At 50.0% G+C, this 13,523-nt stretch overlaps 1 protein-coding gene across 4 annotated transcripts in view; it reads left to right on the top strand.

The window, feature by feature from the left end:
• SAMD4A (sterile alpha motif domain containing 4A) overlaps nucleotides 1–13,523 on the top strand; it is a 99,163-nt gene that overhangs the window by 41,308 nt on the left and 44,332 nt on the right. The window lies entirely within an intron of this gene.

Raw genomic sequence — 13,523 nt, forward strand, 5'->3', positions numbered from 1 at the left:
TCCCTGCTTGTGCTGTGAATTCTTCTTATTGTGGAGGAGGAAAGACACTTGGAAGTCATGCAGGGAGTCTGGGATCATGGGAGAAAATAAATTCTGTTCTGTTCTATTCTATTCTATTCTACTCCACTCCATCTTGCGTTCAGCATGCTGATCCCATCCAGGTTGGTGTCAGCGACACAGGCAGGCACCGTGTGACACGGAGGTGCAGGAGAGGGACAGCAGGTAGTGCCAGCACTGTGGTTCAGGCAGCTCCCTGGCAGCTGCATCCCAGGGAGAGCAGCGAGACGCTTCTCCCGGCCTTTGTGCCGCTGCCCCGGGAGCTGATCAGGTTTCACCCCGAAATAACTTCCTTCTGCAAACAGTGGTGGCCGTTATAAGGTCTGAAAGCTGAGCACGGCCTCACATTGGTTGCTTTATCAAGCCAGGAATTTACTGCATCTCTGATCTCTCCCCAAAAACTGTTTTCCAGTTTTTCCCAGGGGTATGGGGTATGAGTGGGAAGCCAGGGCTTCTCACCACCTTCCCCAGCTCCTCCCTGTGCTGCTGTGAGCTGGTCCTGCTGAAGCTGGGGCGCTTTTGTGGTCTGAACCAATTGTCAGCATCTGATGGAGAAGCATCTCTGCGAATAACACTCCCTCCTGCTGCGTTTCCATATAAAACCCTCAGTGTTTGCTTTGCAGCTCTCCTTGTCACACTGCTTCACACTGAGAGTTGCAGTTTGTTGTCCGATGTCCGTGTGTGCATATTCCACAGCGGCAAAGGGGCTGTGGAAAGTGGCAGGGCAGGGAATTTGTTCCTGGTGCCCAATTTTCTGCCTTTAACAAGTCCCTTGCTGTGTTGCTGCTTGTAAAGTGGCCCAGAGGAGGAGCAGAGGCTTTGCAGGCATTACCTGTGTGAGTGCCTGTCTTTAACGGATTGCCAGAGAGCTGCAGCCTCTGATTCCCCTCTGCTTAAGACATTTCCCTTCCTAATACCAGGTGGAGACACAGTGGGAAGGTGGAGAAGGCAGAGGATAACTCAGAGTTGTGTAAAACCAAAAATCCTGAATTTCCCTTCACACCACACAAAGAGAGTTGGAAACCTGGAATGCCTGAGCACTTGCTGGAATCCTTTTGAGCTGCGAGCTTCACTTTTCCTGTGGGGAGCTGGGATGTAAACCTCCCTCTGCCATGGAGGTTGCAGATGTAGTGCTGAGTGGGATGATGCTGTTGCTGTATCATGACATAGTAAAGCCTTTCCCAGGCCCTTCTATGCTGGGTGGGTGCAGTTTGCACCTCTCCAGACAGGGTCTGAACTGCTGCAGGTATTCAGCAATCAGGCCTTTCTGCAGGGTTTGCCTACAGCAGAGCCCAGCTGCATGGAATTGCAGGAGGATGGAATGGAATGAAATAGAATAGAGTAGAACAGGACAGCTTATTTCAGTTGGAAGGACAAGGAGTAATGGCTTTAAAGTAAAAGGGGTTTGGATTAGATATTAGGAATAATTTCTTCATAATGAGGGTGGGCAGACCCTGGCACAGGGTGCCCAGAGAAGCTGTGGCTGCCCCTGGATCCCTGGAAGTGTCCAAGGCCAGGTTGGACAGGGCTTGGAACAACCTGGGCTAGTGGAAGGTGTCCCTGTCCAAGGCAGGGGTTTGGAACTAGATGGACTTTAATGTCCCTTCCAACCCAAACCAGTCTGTGAATCTGTGGTTTCTTTACCAAGTGGTGGTCAAAATCTGGGACAGGCTTCCCAGGGAGGTGACTGATGCCCCAAACCTGTCAGTGTTGAAAAGGCATTTGGACCTTTAACAATATTCTTTAAATTTTGGTCATGCCTGAATGGATCAGGCTGTTGGACCACAACCAGTGTTGTGTATCTCTCTGAATTTACTGGATTTCTGCACATTTATTGCTGTGTTGCTGTTGACTGGCTTGCAGCCACTTGAGACTCCAATTAGCTGGAATCAGTAGCCTAGAGGGTAGGAGAGGGGTCGTCAGCTGCCAGAAATCATGTCACTCCTCCTGTTCATCTCTTTTAAGTGGTGGAGGTTGAATCCTTCCGTGTGAGTAACTGCAATGTGTTCCTGCTCTTCAGAGGAAAACAAGATGCAGAGGAGGGAATTTTCTTCTGCAGGGAGGTCTGTTCCTCCTGCTCCCCCCACAAAAATACAAGGTTTTCATTTTGTTGGTAGTTTCTTCCCAAATATTATGGAACTTGGTCAAGAGAATGAAATCTCAAATTCTCCTTGTGGCTTTTTTTGATAGCTGAGAATGGACATTTTAGCCAGACAAGAGGAGGATTGTGGTTTGAGTGAAAACTTGAATTAGTGGGGAAAGCACTAAAAAGTGTCAAACTCATCATTGCTCAGAGCTGGGACAGGAGTTAGGCTCCTCAATGTAATTTTGGTGCCTTTGATGGGCATCAGCAATTACGGGAGAGGAACCAGGCATGGCCAAACCACCCAGCCAGGCAGTGGGTACATGGAATTTCCAGGACCGGTGTTCTTTGTCCTTTGTGTCCACGTTGACCCATGTCATGTGCTCTCGGTGGAAAAGGATCATGGAAACGTTCCCAGTGAAAAAGCTGTGACTGGGACACATCGTTTTAGCCTCCCCCCCAAACGAATCCTTGCAGCTCCTGGGATGTTTTTGTGAAATATCAGTAAAAACCGGGTGAACAGCGGTTTTCTTCTGAAGGAACAATGTCGCTCTTTGTTTTGAGGTCCTGCAGTGCTTCGTGGGTATATGAGAAACAAAATGTGAGTCTGGCTACAAAGGAACGACAAGCCAACTGCTGCAGGCAGCACTGCAACACAGTGAATTCCACAGGGAAAGGTGAATTACCCAGGGAAGGGTGTGTTTTTAACCCGGTGTTTCTGCCTTACAAGTGCTTGTACAGCTGGGAAAGACACAGGGAGTCAGCTGAGTGTTGCTGCTCTGGTACAACCTGGGGAGAGTCAGTTCTTTGTGTCACTTTTTTGTGGGGGTTTCCTAAAAAAGAGGAGTTTCACTTTGCTTTGAATGTCTCTGTTGTAGATGCACAGATTTCCCGTCCTCCCTGACTCAGCCCCAGCTCTCCCCTCCCTTCTCTTTGACGTTGGCACTTCAGGGCAGGATCAAAGCGGGTGAAATTAGAAGGTCTCCTCCTCGCAGTGACTCATCACTGGCTTTGGTCAAGTGCTTTGCTCTGGGTGATGTGAGCAGCAGAAAGGGGAGGGGAGGGATGTCTGCATCCCCTAATTCCTCCTAGGAATTCACCCCAGCATGGGGGTGAAGCTGCTTGTCCTCACTTCACAGCCTAGCTAGTGTAGTTTTCTGTTCATCCTACCTTAAAGCCAAAGCAAAATGGGTCAGTTTTTACCCAGGCAGGAAATCTTGTCAAATCTGTGATCTGATCAGATCCATTAAGTTACTTTTTCTTTCATTTACTGCAGAGAATTTGAAGCAATGAGCAACCAGGTGTTTCCCTGGGCTCCCGCAGGGCAGGGAGCTGTGGCCAGCCAAAGCCATGGCTTGCTTTTAACACCTCGAGCATTGCACAGAAATTTTCTCCTTTGAAGTCCTGGGTATGTTTTCCCTGTGAGGGGCTTGGCAGCATAACAGGCTCGTGCTCTTCAGCCTGTGGGGTGCATGCAGCAAGGGAGGCTCCCCTGTACGGATGTTCTCTGGTGTCTGATTTCCAGCAATGGGCTCCATGTCCTGTAGCTCCTGGAGGTCCATAACAGAGCTGAGAACTGGCTGAAACTTCAGACTGAACCTTCCTCATCTTTAAAAAAAAAAACAACCAATTTTGGTAAAGTTGCACAAGCTTTGCGCAACCTGGATTTGTACAAAGAAGCCAGTTGGTCCTGGAAGGGGTTACCTGGAACCATTGTTCCCACCTGTCTCAGATGCTTGTGAAAATCTTGAAAGGAAAGAAAATCAGTGATTTTGTGGCTGGTAGATGCACAGATTCAGCCTGTTAGCTCACCCTGCCTGTGTCCTCCCAAGCAGTCTGGGATGCCTTTGGCTGGGACATGGAGGAGGACATTCATTTATCCCAAGAGATGGCTCCAACATCCATCCCAAAAGGTGGGCTGAGCCCCTGGCGTGGTAGGGTTGCCCATGGACTTGCTGTGATCTCAGGGCTTACCCATGTGCAGCTTTGGCTGGGAGCACCCATATGGTCACCCCAGCCAGGAGCATTTTTTGCAGCATTTTTATGCAGTATTTTGCTAATTACTGTTTTGCATAATTGTGACAGTGACTTTCATTCATAGCACTTAGATGTATATAAAAGCAAAACTTTCCTCAGAACTGCCTTTTTCTCCAGGCATCACTTAATATGTGGAAATTACACTATTGGCCGATGTGGTTCCAGCATTTAGTTTTATTTTTACCATTTCCATGTCTTCTGTGGGAAAGGAAGCAACGGTAGCAGTCCTCAGCATCCAAAGATAGGAACCACTTTGTTTCAGCTTTACTTTGGCCACGCTGGATTTTGCTGAGCACGTCTTGGCCGAGCTCCAGGACGTTGGACCAAGCCCACCATATTGAGAGAGAAGTGAATAATTACTACTTTGTGGTGGCAACACGGGCAGGAAGGAAAAAAGTGTTTGCAAAGTGCTTTGAAGATAATGACACCCCCAATTTGACGAGTGACAGCGGCGTAGAACGTCCTCTAGATAGCTCATTAATGCGCGGTGATTAGAGGACCAGACAAGGAACACTGTTCCCAACAGTGCCTGGTTTGGACTTCCTTTAAGGAGGGAGTGGTGAAAGGGAGGGCTCAGCCAAAAATAAACTAGCATCTCAAAGGCAGATGGTCCTATTCACAGACCTAAAATTACACCAGCCGAGGGCCAGGCAGGATGAAAGGAATTAGCATCTGGTGGCGAAGGGAGGGCAGTGTCACTGAGGGTGGGTGACCAGATGGCCTGGGTGCAGTCGGATGTCCTCCTGCAGGCAGTTGCAGCCTTTCCCCACTTGTAGACCTCAATATATTATTTTTATAGTTTTTTTTTTTTCCCCCAGAGAGGTGCAGATTCCTCTGGAGCAAATGTAGGCTCACTGGCAGGAGGCTCAAGTCTCCCAGTTCCCTTTTATGGACCTGTTCACACTCTGCTCCTGCAGCCACTGCAAGTGCTGAGAAGCCTTCAGCTCAGGCTGGAATCTTCCAAAAGCACAGCACTGCAGATAATCCCTGGGACAGGCCCATCCACCCCAAAGGGGAGGAAGTCCAGTAAGGTTCAAGCACCCAATTTCCTAATAAAAGTGAAGCGGGTCACCTTATTTCTCCTTGTGAGATAGGATTCAGTTCCTAGCTGAAGTGAGCTGCAATGAGCCACTGGTTGTGGCCACTCCAGATGCTTGGGGTATTGTCCTGCATCCTGGGCGGATCATAGAATCATGGAATGGTTTGGGTGGGAAGAGCACCCAGTTCCAGCCCTGCCATGGCAGGGACACCTTCCACTGTCCCAGGCTGCTCCAAGCCCCATCCGACGTGGCCTTGGACACTTCCAGAGATGAGGCAGCCACAGCTTCTCTGGGCACTCTGTGCCAGGGCCTGCCCACCCTCCCAGGGAACAATTCCTTCCCAATATCCCATCTATCCCTGCCCTCTGGCACTGAGAAGCCATTGTTCCTTGTCCTGTCCCTCCATGCCTTGTCCCCAGTCCCTCTCCAGCTCTCCTGGAGCCCCTTTAGGCCCTGGCAGGGGCTCTGAGCTCTCCCTGGAGCCTTCTCCAGGTGAACACCCCCAGCTGTCCCAGCCTGGCTCCAGAGCAGAGGGGCTCCAGCCCTCGGAGCATCTCTTTGGCCTCCTCAGGAGTCATTTCAGCAGCTTCATGTCCTTTCTATGTTGGGGGTCTCAGAGCTGGATGCCAGACTCCACGTGGGATCTCACCAGAGCAGATCAGAGGGATGATGCTCACCTGGTGATCCCCAGAGCAGCACTTTGGAGGGTGCAGAGGTACCAACTCTTTTTCAGGTTTGTTTTCCCTTCTTAGGTGGAGCACTAAAAGCCTTTTGAGAACCATGCTGTGACTCCCAATCCAGGTTAAAATGACCTTTTTTAGTTTATTCTTCCCCCTCACATTGTTATTTTTGGCTTGAAGGAGGGCAGTGACCTGGTTCATGGCACAGCCCCACAAAAGGGTTGTGTTGAAGGGGTAGGATGCAGAGCCTGGTGCTCATGCTGGCATAAGGGGAGCCCCTGGTACCCCATTCCCTGGGGGTCGCTCCAAGTGCATTCCTGTAGCATGACTTCAGACAGTATTTGAAAACTCATAAGGTTTAAAGCACTGTTGCAATGCAAGAGCAAATCTGAGAACTGAGACTTAAATCCCTCCCCGCGTATACAGGGGATTTGGAGAGGGACTGGATTTGATCCAGGGTTTCTCAGTGTTAATTCTCCAGTATCTCCGACCATTCTGCAAAGACCAGGACAGAAATCTCTGGAAGAAGCCGCTGGCTGGTGGGGGGTTTGCCTTGCTACGTAGCCACATTTATTTTTATTTTACTTTTGAGCTGGTATTCCAGGAAAGCCCATTAAAAGCTGGCAGCCGGCTGCTGAGGAGCAGCTTGCCGGAGCCGAGCGCCGACGTGTGATGCCGGAGGAGCCACGCCGAGGGTTGGGGATGACTGATGGTGTGAGGTGTCGGTGGAAAGGAGGGGAAAAGGGGGATGTTCTCACTCCGCTGAACTTCCTTCCTTTGTGTTTCCTATTAAGCCGAGGGAGCCGCGCTGATGCGGCTGCTTTTGCAGCCTTCCAAGCTCCCATTTAATTGTGGATGATTTCATCCCGGCCTTTTTTATGCTGAAGCCAGTGGCCTGCATCATGCAGCAGTGAATTTAGGCAGATTTTATTTGCATGTGAGTCATTGAGCTTTTCCAGCTGAATGTCACCAACTTGGAATTTTTGTCTGATTTTGTTGTTGTTTTTGTCTCTTGGTGTTTTTCCACCGGTCTTTTTTCCCTGCCCTTTTCTGCCTGCGCCCCCTCGTCCCTCCACAACCTCCCCCCAGAAAAAATAGGAAAAGACTAAATGGGAGTTTGAGTTGGCAGTGGGAAAGGACGGGATTAGGAATGTTCAGGGGAGAGGGGGGGAAAAAGGATGCTTTATGTCGCTGGGAGGGAAGGAGCAGAGCCAAGTCAAATTGAGGGCTCTAATTTGGGAGCGGTGTTATTACAGGTCAGAGGGAGTCAGTTACTGGCTAAATTGGGAAGGCTGTCACATGCCCGGGCTGGAAATGCTGCTCACATGGCTGGGGCACACAGGCTCCTGGGCAACTCGGTTTGATTTTGTTGACAACGCTTTAAAAAAATAAAAAGAAAAACTTGTTTATTTTCCCTCAAATATAGGCTCTGTAGCAGCGTCCCTCTGCCTCCACTGCCGCCTCATCCCGGCCCTTGCTGCCCTTTGCACAGAGAAGTTTATAAATAGAGCAACTCCTCCATTATGTGCAGCTTCAGTCTCTTTATTTTTATACTGGAATCTGTTCAATGATTAACAGTTTAAACCATGTGCTGTATATCAATACCTTGCATACCCTTCATAACTTATTTTTAGTATTATTTTTCCCCCTTCTCATCCTTTATCCATTTTAGGCAGCACCATTATGACATTCAGATAATTTTTTATGTATTTATTTTAGCCTTTGAAGGAACTTATCTGCATTTCAATTAAGCTTTTGGTAAAAGGCTTTTTGCAATTGAAATTAAGAAGTCAGAGGAGTATTTCCTCCGTGCCTGTGGTTGTGCCTGTAGTCTCCTCACTGAAAGTCAGGAAGATTCGGGCATTTTTATGGATTAGGCTCAAAGAGATACAAAAAATTGCATGTTTTATTTCTTTGGCTTCCTACATCCTAGGAAATTCCACTGAAAATCTGGATTTGAGGGCGTGTTGAGGCATGTGAGCAATATAACCCTGGTGTAAGTGAAAGCAGGCAGTGAACTCATTTCCCACCTGTACCCCAGGTCCCAGAAGCAGCAAAACCAGCAGCGTTTTCCCAGCAGCTGAGCTCATGGGCTCCAGGGGGTGATGGGACTTCTGGAAGCAATCTGCAGCCCCCGTTTAATTATGCTTTTAATCCTTGCTGACCCATCCCGTTGCCGTGGGCCAGGCTCTGCGGGCTGAGCTCAGCTGGCTTTGCACAGCAACCAACAAAAGCCACTTGACCCAGGATCTCATCAGGATGTCTCTTGTCCAGCAGACCTGGCACAGCTGCTCTCATATTCCTGTCTCCTCGTTGCATGCACAAGGGCTGATGGATTCCCCTCTGCTGTCCACGAGGGATGTCATTTTGGTGTCATTTCTGCCATGAGAGCCTTCTCCACCCACCTGTGGATAGTGCTCCTGCTTTCTCCTGCTGTCCTGCCCCGGTGGGCAGAGGTGGAGCAACGCCCCACTTGACAGTGTCCACAGCGTTGATGGGGTTTTTGCACCTTTGCACGCTCTCTGTGCTCAGGTGGGAGGGACCCTGGCACTATTTCCCTGCACTTCCCAAAGTCCATCCTCCCCATCTGAGGTTTGGGAGCAGGATGCCCGTGATGCCCAGGAGCTTGGGTGCTCCAGTGAGTAAAGGGAAACTGGCACTGAGCGTCCTTGTCCAGTGTCAGGTTGGCTTCACTCTTCAGGACAACTCTCACAGGAGGTTGGTTGTTTTGTCTGCCAAGCATCTGTCTTCATCCTGACCTTGGGGTGAGAAGCAGGAGGTGGCACCTCATCCTTGTTGATGTCCTGCCGGCTCTGAGCTCTCATTTCTGGCACTGAACCATTTCCCACATTCCTCTGTCCAAGCGCTGGGCACTTGTTGAATTTTCACTCTTGTTTCCCACCCGTTGGGACTGCTATCATCAATGTAGACATCACTCCATGCTGGCTGGACTGTGGCTTGTGAAATCAGTGAAGCCAACTCCTCTTTCCCAAGGTGTTCTCTGTGCCAGTGCTGGCCACGTTGTGTTGAGAAGCTTGGATACCATCATTCATGTGGTGTAGATTCCCTTGGCACCCGTGGGGCTTTTGATAAGGCTTCCCAGCGTGTCATCTTTGCTCTGAGTCAGTGAAATGCTCTCAGCATTGGAAATCTCTGCACTAAATTAAAGTCCTGTTGCTAGGGAGTGTTGTGATAATACAGGGTATTATGCTCCATAGCAAAAGTGTGCAACGGTGCAGCCTAGAAAACAAATCCATAAAACCTCCTGTCGGATGCACAGTGTGAAAATCTAGTGTACTTCAGCTCAGCATTAAATATGTCATGGAAAAAGGCTCCTGCTCCTCCTGAATTTCCTGAAAGTCTGCTTTGGGCTGAAAACTGTAGTGGCTGGAGCCAATTTAGAGAAGGAAAAATCCCTGCTCTTGTTGCTGTCTGCAGAAGCTCCTTAATGATCATGCCATGCAATTCTCCAGTGCTAAAAATACATCACTTCTGGGTTTGTACAAACAGCCTCCTAATGACTGGAGCTCTGGCAAGCTCAGGAGGTAGAGGGGGAAAATAGTGGCAAAAATATGAAAATCTTACTCATTTCTACTCACAGTGGAGCTGGGCTCTTCTGTCCTTGTGGATCTCAGTGGGAGTTAAGGGATGTTTTGGTGAGAGAGATTCCAGTTTGTTCTGCATCTGACCCAAATAATGGGCATTCTGCTCCCAGTTTGAGTTTACAAGTTAGGTGGAGGGTGCTGAGCTCCCTGCCCTGCTGCTCTGTCTGCTGGTGGGGTTTCATCAGCCTGTTTGGGGTGACAGGATGGGAAGATCTGATCAAGGGTTGTCCTTGAGCCTGGCTTCAGTGCCGAAATTCCCACCTCCTGCTAACGCTTGATGAGGCTGCTGCTGCTTTGGAGAGCGTAATGGAGAGGGGAGCTGCCAGTGATAAACAGCTGAACTCGCTGCCCAAGGAGAGCTGCCTTTAAAAGGGCAACAGGTCGAGTAGGGCTCGTGTCTTATCTCACACTGGGGTTTTGGAGAGGGGAGCAGGGGATCGTTTGCTTTTTATTTCCCCAGAACTTACATGTCATACAGTCACCTGCTCCTTGCCTGGCATCCCAAGAAGAATAGCAATAAACTGTTGAAAGAGTCGCCCAGAGAAGCTGTGGCTGCCTCATCCCTGAAGTGTCCAAGGCCAGGTTGGATGAGTCTTGGAGCAATCTGGTCTCATGGAAGGTGTCCCTGCCTATGGCAGGGGGGTTGGAACTGGCTGGTCTTGAAGGTCCCTTCCAACCCAAACCATTCCAAAATTCTATGAAACTGGCTGTTCTTCCAAAGTGAAGTGCAGCAGCCTCTTGCCACCCAGAGGTGCTGACAAACCCATCCCTCCTGCCTCAGCCCTGGGTGGTGAAGGACTCTCCTGTTGCACACAGGGGAATGCTGGGAGCTGTTGCAGGAAGGTTGTATCTTTGGGACAGAATTGGTTTTGGTGGTTAAATATTCACTGCTGCATTTAACAAGGAATATTGTGCCGTTAATTTACATGGAGCTTCTTAATCTCGGTAATTAGGAATGGAGGAGATGCTCCTTCCTGAATTCTTCTGTGCTCTTGTCAGTGCTGAACCACAGAATCACAGATTGGTTTGGGTTGGAAGGCACCTTAATGATCAGCCCATTCTAACCCCTTGGTGTGGACAGGAACACCTTCCACTAGACCAGGTTGCTCCAAGTCCTATCCAGCCTGGCCCTAAATCCTGCTGTGTAGTCAGAAGCGCTTTGCTTTTCATCATTACATGGCTCTTGCCTTTGTTTCTCCAAGGATCCAGTGTTTCCTGCAGCGGGGATTTCCCCAGCCACCACCTTCTGTGGGACGTGCTGTGCTTATTGCTCCTTTTTTTTTGCCTCTCTTCCCTGCATCCACTCTGTTCACCTCCCCTCCCACTTGGAGCTTCTCTGCAGCAGCCACTCCGGTGGAAAAGAAACACTAAGTACTTTCCTAATGTATTTTTAGCCTCTTAGAGTGTGACGTAGCTGCTGGAAACACGGAGGGGAGCCAGCACCACGTGAACCAGAGGCTGCTGCGCATCACTGGCAGATTTTCCATCGAGCACGGTGCTCCCTGGCACTGTGAGGGAGCCAGGGCGTGAGGTGGGATGTGGGTGCTGGAGAAGGGAGATGGTGCATGTGCCTGGTGTGATGTCTGTCTGTCCTCTCCTCGTGGGTGCTGGTGGACAAAAGGTCCATCTGTGCTTCAGAGAGGTTGTCCACCCTTGAATCTGTGCATGAAAGTGACCAGTCAGGGAAAGGGGAATTCTGTGGTTGCCTTTTTATATCTCGTTATACACCAAAGATGCTGGGGTAGCACTGCTGAGCGTGTTGGACCTGGAGGTTCAAAGCTGTGGTGTTGGGTGCTCCAGGAGGGGAAGTGCAGAGCTCTTAATCCCACACAAAGCAGTCCCCAAGCCCTCCTGGTGCCCAGTTGTTTGCTGGCTGTTCCCAGCTCCTAGCAGAGGCTTGTTCCAGGGCAAGAGCTTCACCACTGCTTCCCAATTCCTCCCCAAGTTGGCCTGTTAGACCTGAATGGGAGGGAGTGACAGCAAAAAGCCAGCCACGAGGGTTTATTGGCTTTTCCTCTGTCAAATCCCGCATTATCCGCTGGGGTGAGCGGTTTTGGTGACTTGTGAGGAAGCTGTTCCCAGGATGCAGAGTGGCCTCCCCCAGCCGCTGCAGCGCCGGGAGCCACAGGAGGTGCCAGCCAGCCGTGGATCCAGCCGGCACGGTGCTGCCTGGCACGGCTCCCGCTGCCTTCAGACGTGTGGGATTAGGGCCTCCCGCCCCGCTGAGGTCAGCGCCAGCGCAGGCACAAATTCGGGCCTGTAGCAGGGGGAGGTTGGTGGGATTGATACTCCACGCCACAGCCTCACAGGCGTGGAGGTGCTTGGAAACACCACCGGTGTCTTCTCCCCTGTGTTGGCTGTGATTTTGCATCGGTCTTGGAGCAGGATTCAGGTTCAGCGGCGTTTCAATGTCAGCTTGCCTCTCTGCCTGGTGCAGCTGGCAGGTCTGCAAGAACCTTTATCGTTGAGATGTTTTTCCTTTTAATTAGAGTTGGTTGCAATAACGAGGAGGCACTTGCTGAAATTCTGATTATTTGGCCTCTGGTGGAGGGAGAAGGCTGCCAGGTTTAACAGCGAGGGTATTGGTGTGCTCTGGATGGGGTACAGAGTGCTTCCAACGGGGTTCTCACTTTGTTTTCCTTAATGTTGGGCTTTTGAATGAGGCTGATTTACGAAGGGAATGATGTCAATTCGCCCAAACAAAGTATTGTGACTGGGCCGACCTGCAGGTGCTAATTACTGCAAGTAATAATTTAAATCCCTTCAGCTGGAAACACTTTGTGCTTCACCTTCAATCGAGCTGCTGCAGCAGGAGCCAGGGCAGAGGTTTGTATCTGCAGTACTGTTGGAGAGTGGATTTTTGTGATAGGTGGTGGGGAGCTGGCCCATCTCACAGACCAGTAAATGCAGTTGTGGGAAGGCTGGGGCTGGCAGCAACCTGCCCTTGGTCGATACACTCGGTACAAATTCAGACTCGTGGGTGAAATCTCTTGATTTTTTTGCTCTTCTGTCGTATCTTTGCAGCACTGTCCTGTGTGAGGTGGGGTGTGGTTTCTCCACCCTGCGCATAGAATCACTGAATGATTTGGGTTGGGAGGAACCTTAAAGGTCATCTAGTTCAGAATCTGCAGTCAGATGAATTCAAGCATAAAACCAGATAAATTCAACTGGAATTGAAGGCAAACTGAAGTGCTCGGGAGAAACTGGAATGAGGAGATGTAGAATTCAGGTTTGTCTGATGATGGTCACTCACTGGGAGATGATGCTGTGGCCATGCAGAGGTTGTTGGGCTGTGTTCATATGCAGGGTCAGGGTTCTTGACCCCTTTTGCCCTGGTGAAGGCATCCAGGCATCTGGAATAGGTCTGAGATCCCGGGGCTGACTGGAGATGACCTTGGTTACCGCAGGTTTGGGGGATTTAGATGGAAGTGCAGCACCTCCTGTGGATGTGAGGAGAAGCTGGTGGGTAGTGATGTGCTGCTGGGTCTTTGCACAGCAGGAGGAGTCCAGGTGCTGATTTTTCTGCCTTTGGCAAAAAAAAAGTGGGTGCCCTCCACATAGCTCTGCCCATCACCCAGATTCAGTGTTGCATTCATAATCCAGGAAACGGCAAACAATGGGAACCTCTTCTGGGAGCTGCTGAGGAAGCCTCTTGAAAAACCTTCCTGCAAACCCAGAAATAGCCATCTCTTGCTCTGTGGCCACTGATTCCAGGCTCACTGGAAGCAGTTGCCAGCTGCCTAAGCATGGATTGGATTTCTCTTTTGCTGTTGGCCATCCAAGACATGAAAACCTCAGTGTTGTCCATCCCTAGAAACGCTTGATTGCCGTCCAGGGGCACCCAGTACCTCCCTCCAATCCCTAATGCTGCAGTATGTTACTTTACAAGATCGAGGATCCCAGCCTAAACTTTTAGTACAAATTCCTGTTTTTTCTCCCCAAATACATCTGAGAGTGCAGTTCATTTCAGCCCTGCTGGGAAGGTGCTTGGAGGGTGCCCTTAAGATTTGAGCATCTGGTT

Source organism: Corvus hawaiiensis, chromosome 6, assembly GCF_020740725.1.
Source record: "Corvus hawaiiensis isolate bCorHaw1 chromosome 6, bCorHaw1.pri.cur, whole genome shotgun sequence".
Classification (NCBI taxonomy): Eukaryota; Metazoa; Chordata; class Aves; order Passeriformes; family Corvidae; genus Corvus; species Corvus hawaiiensis.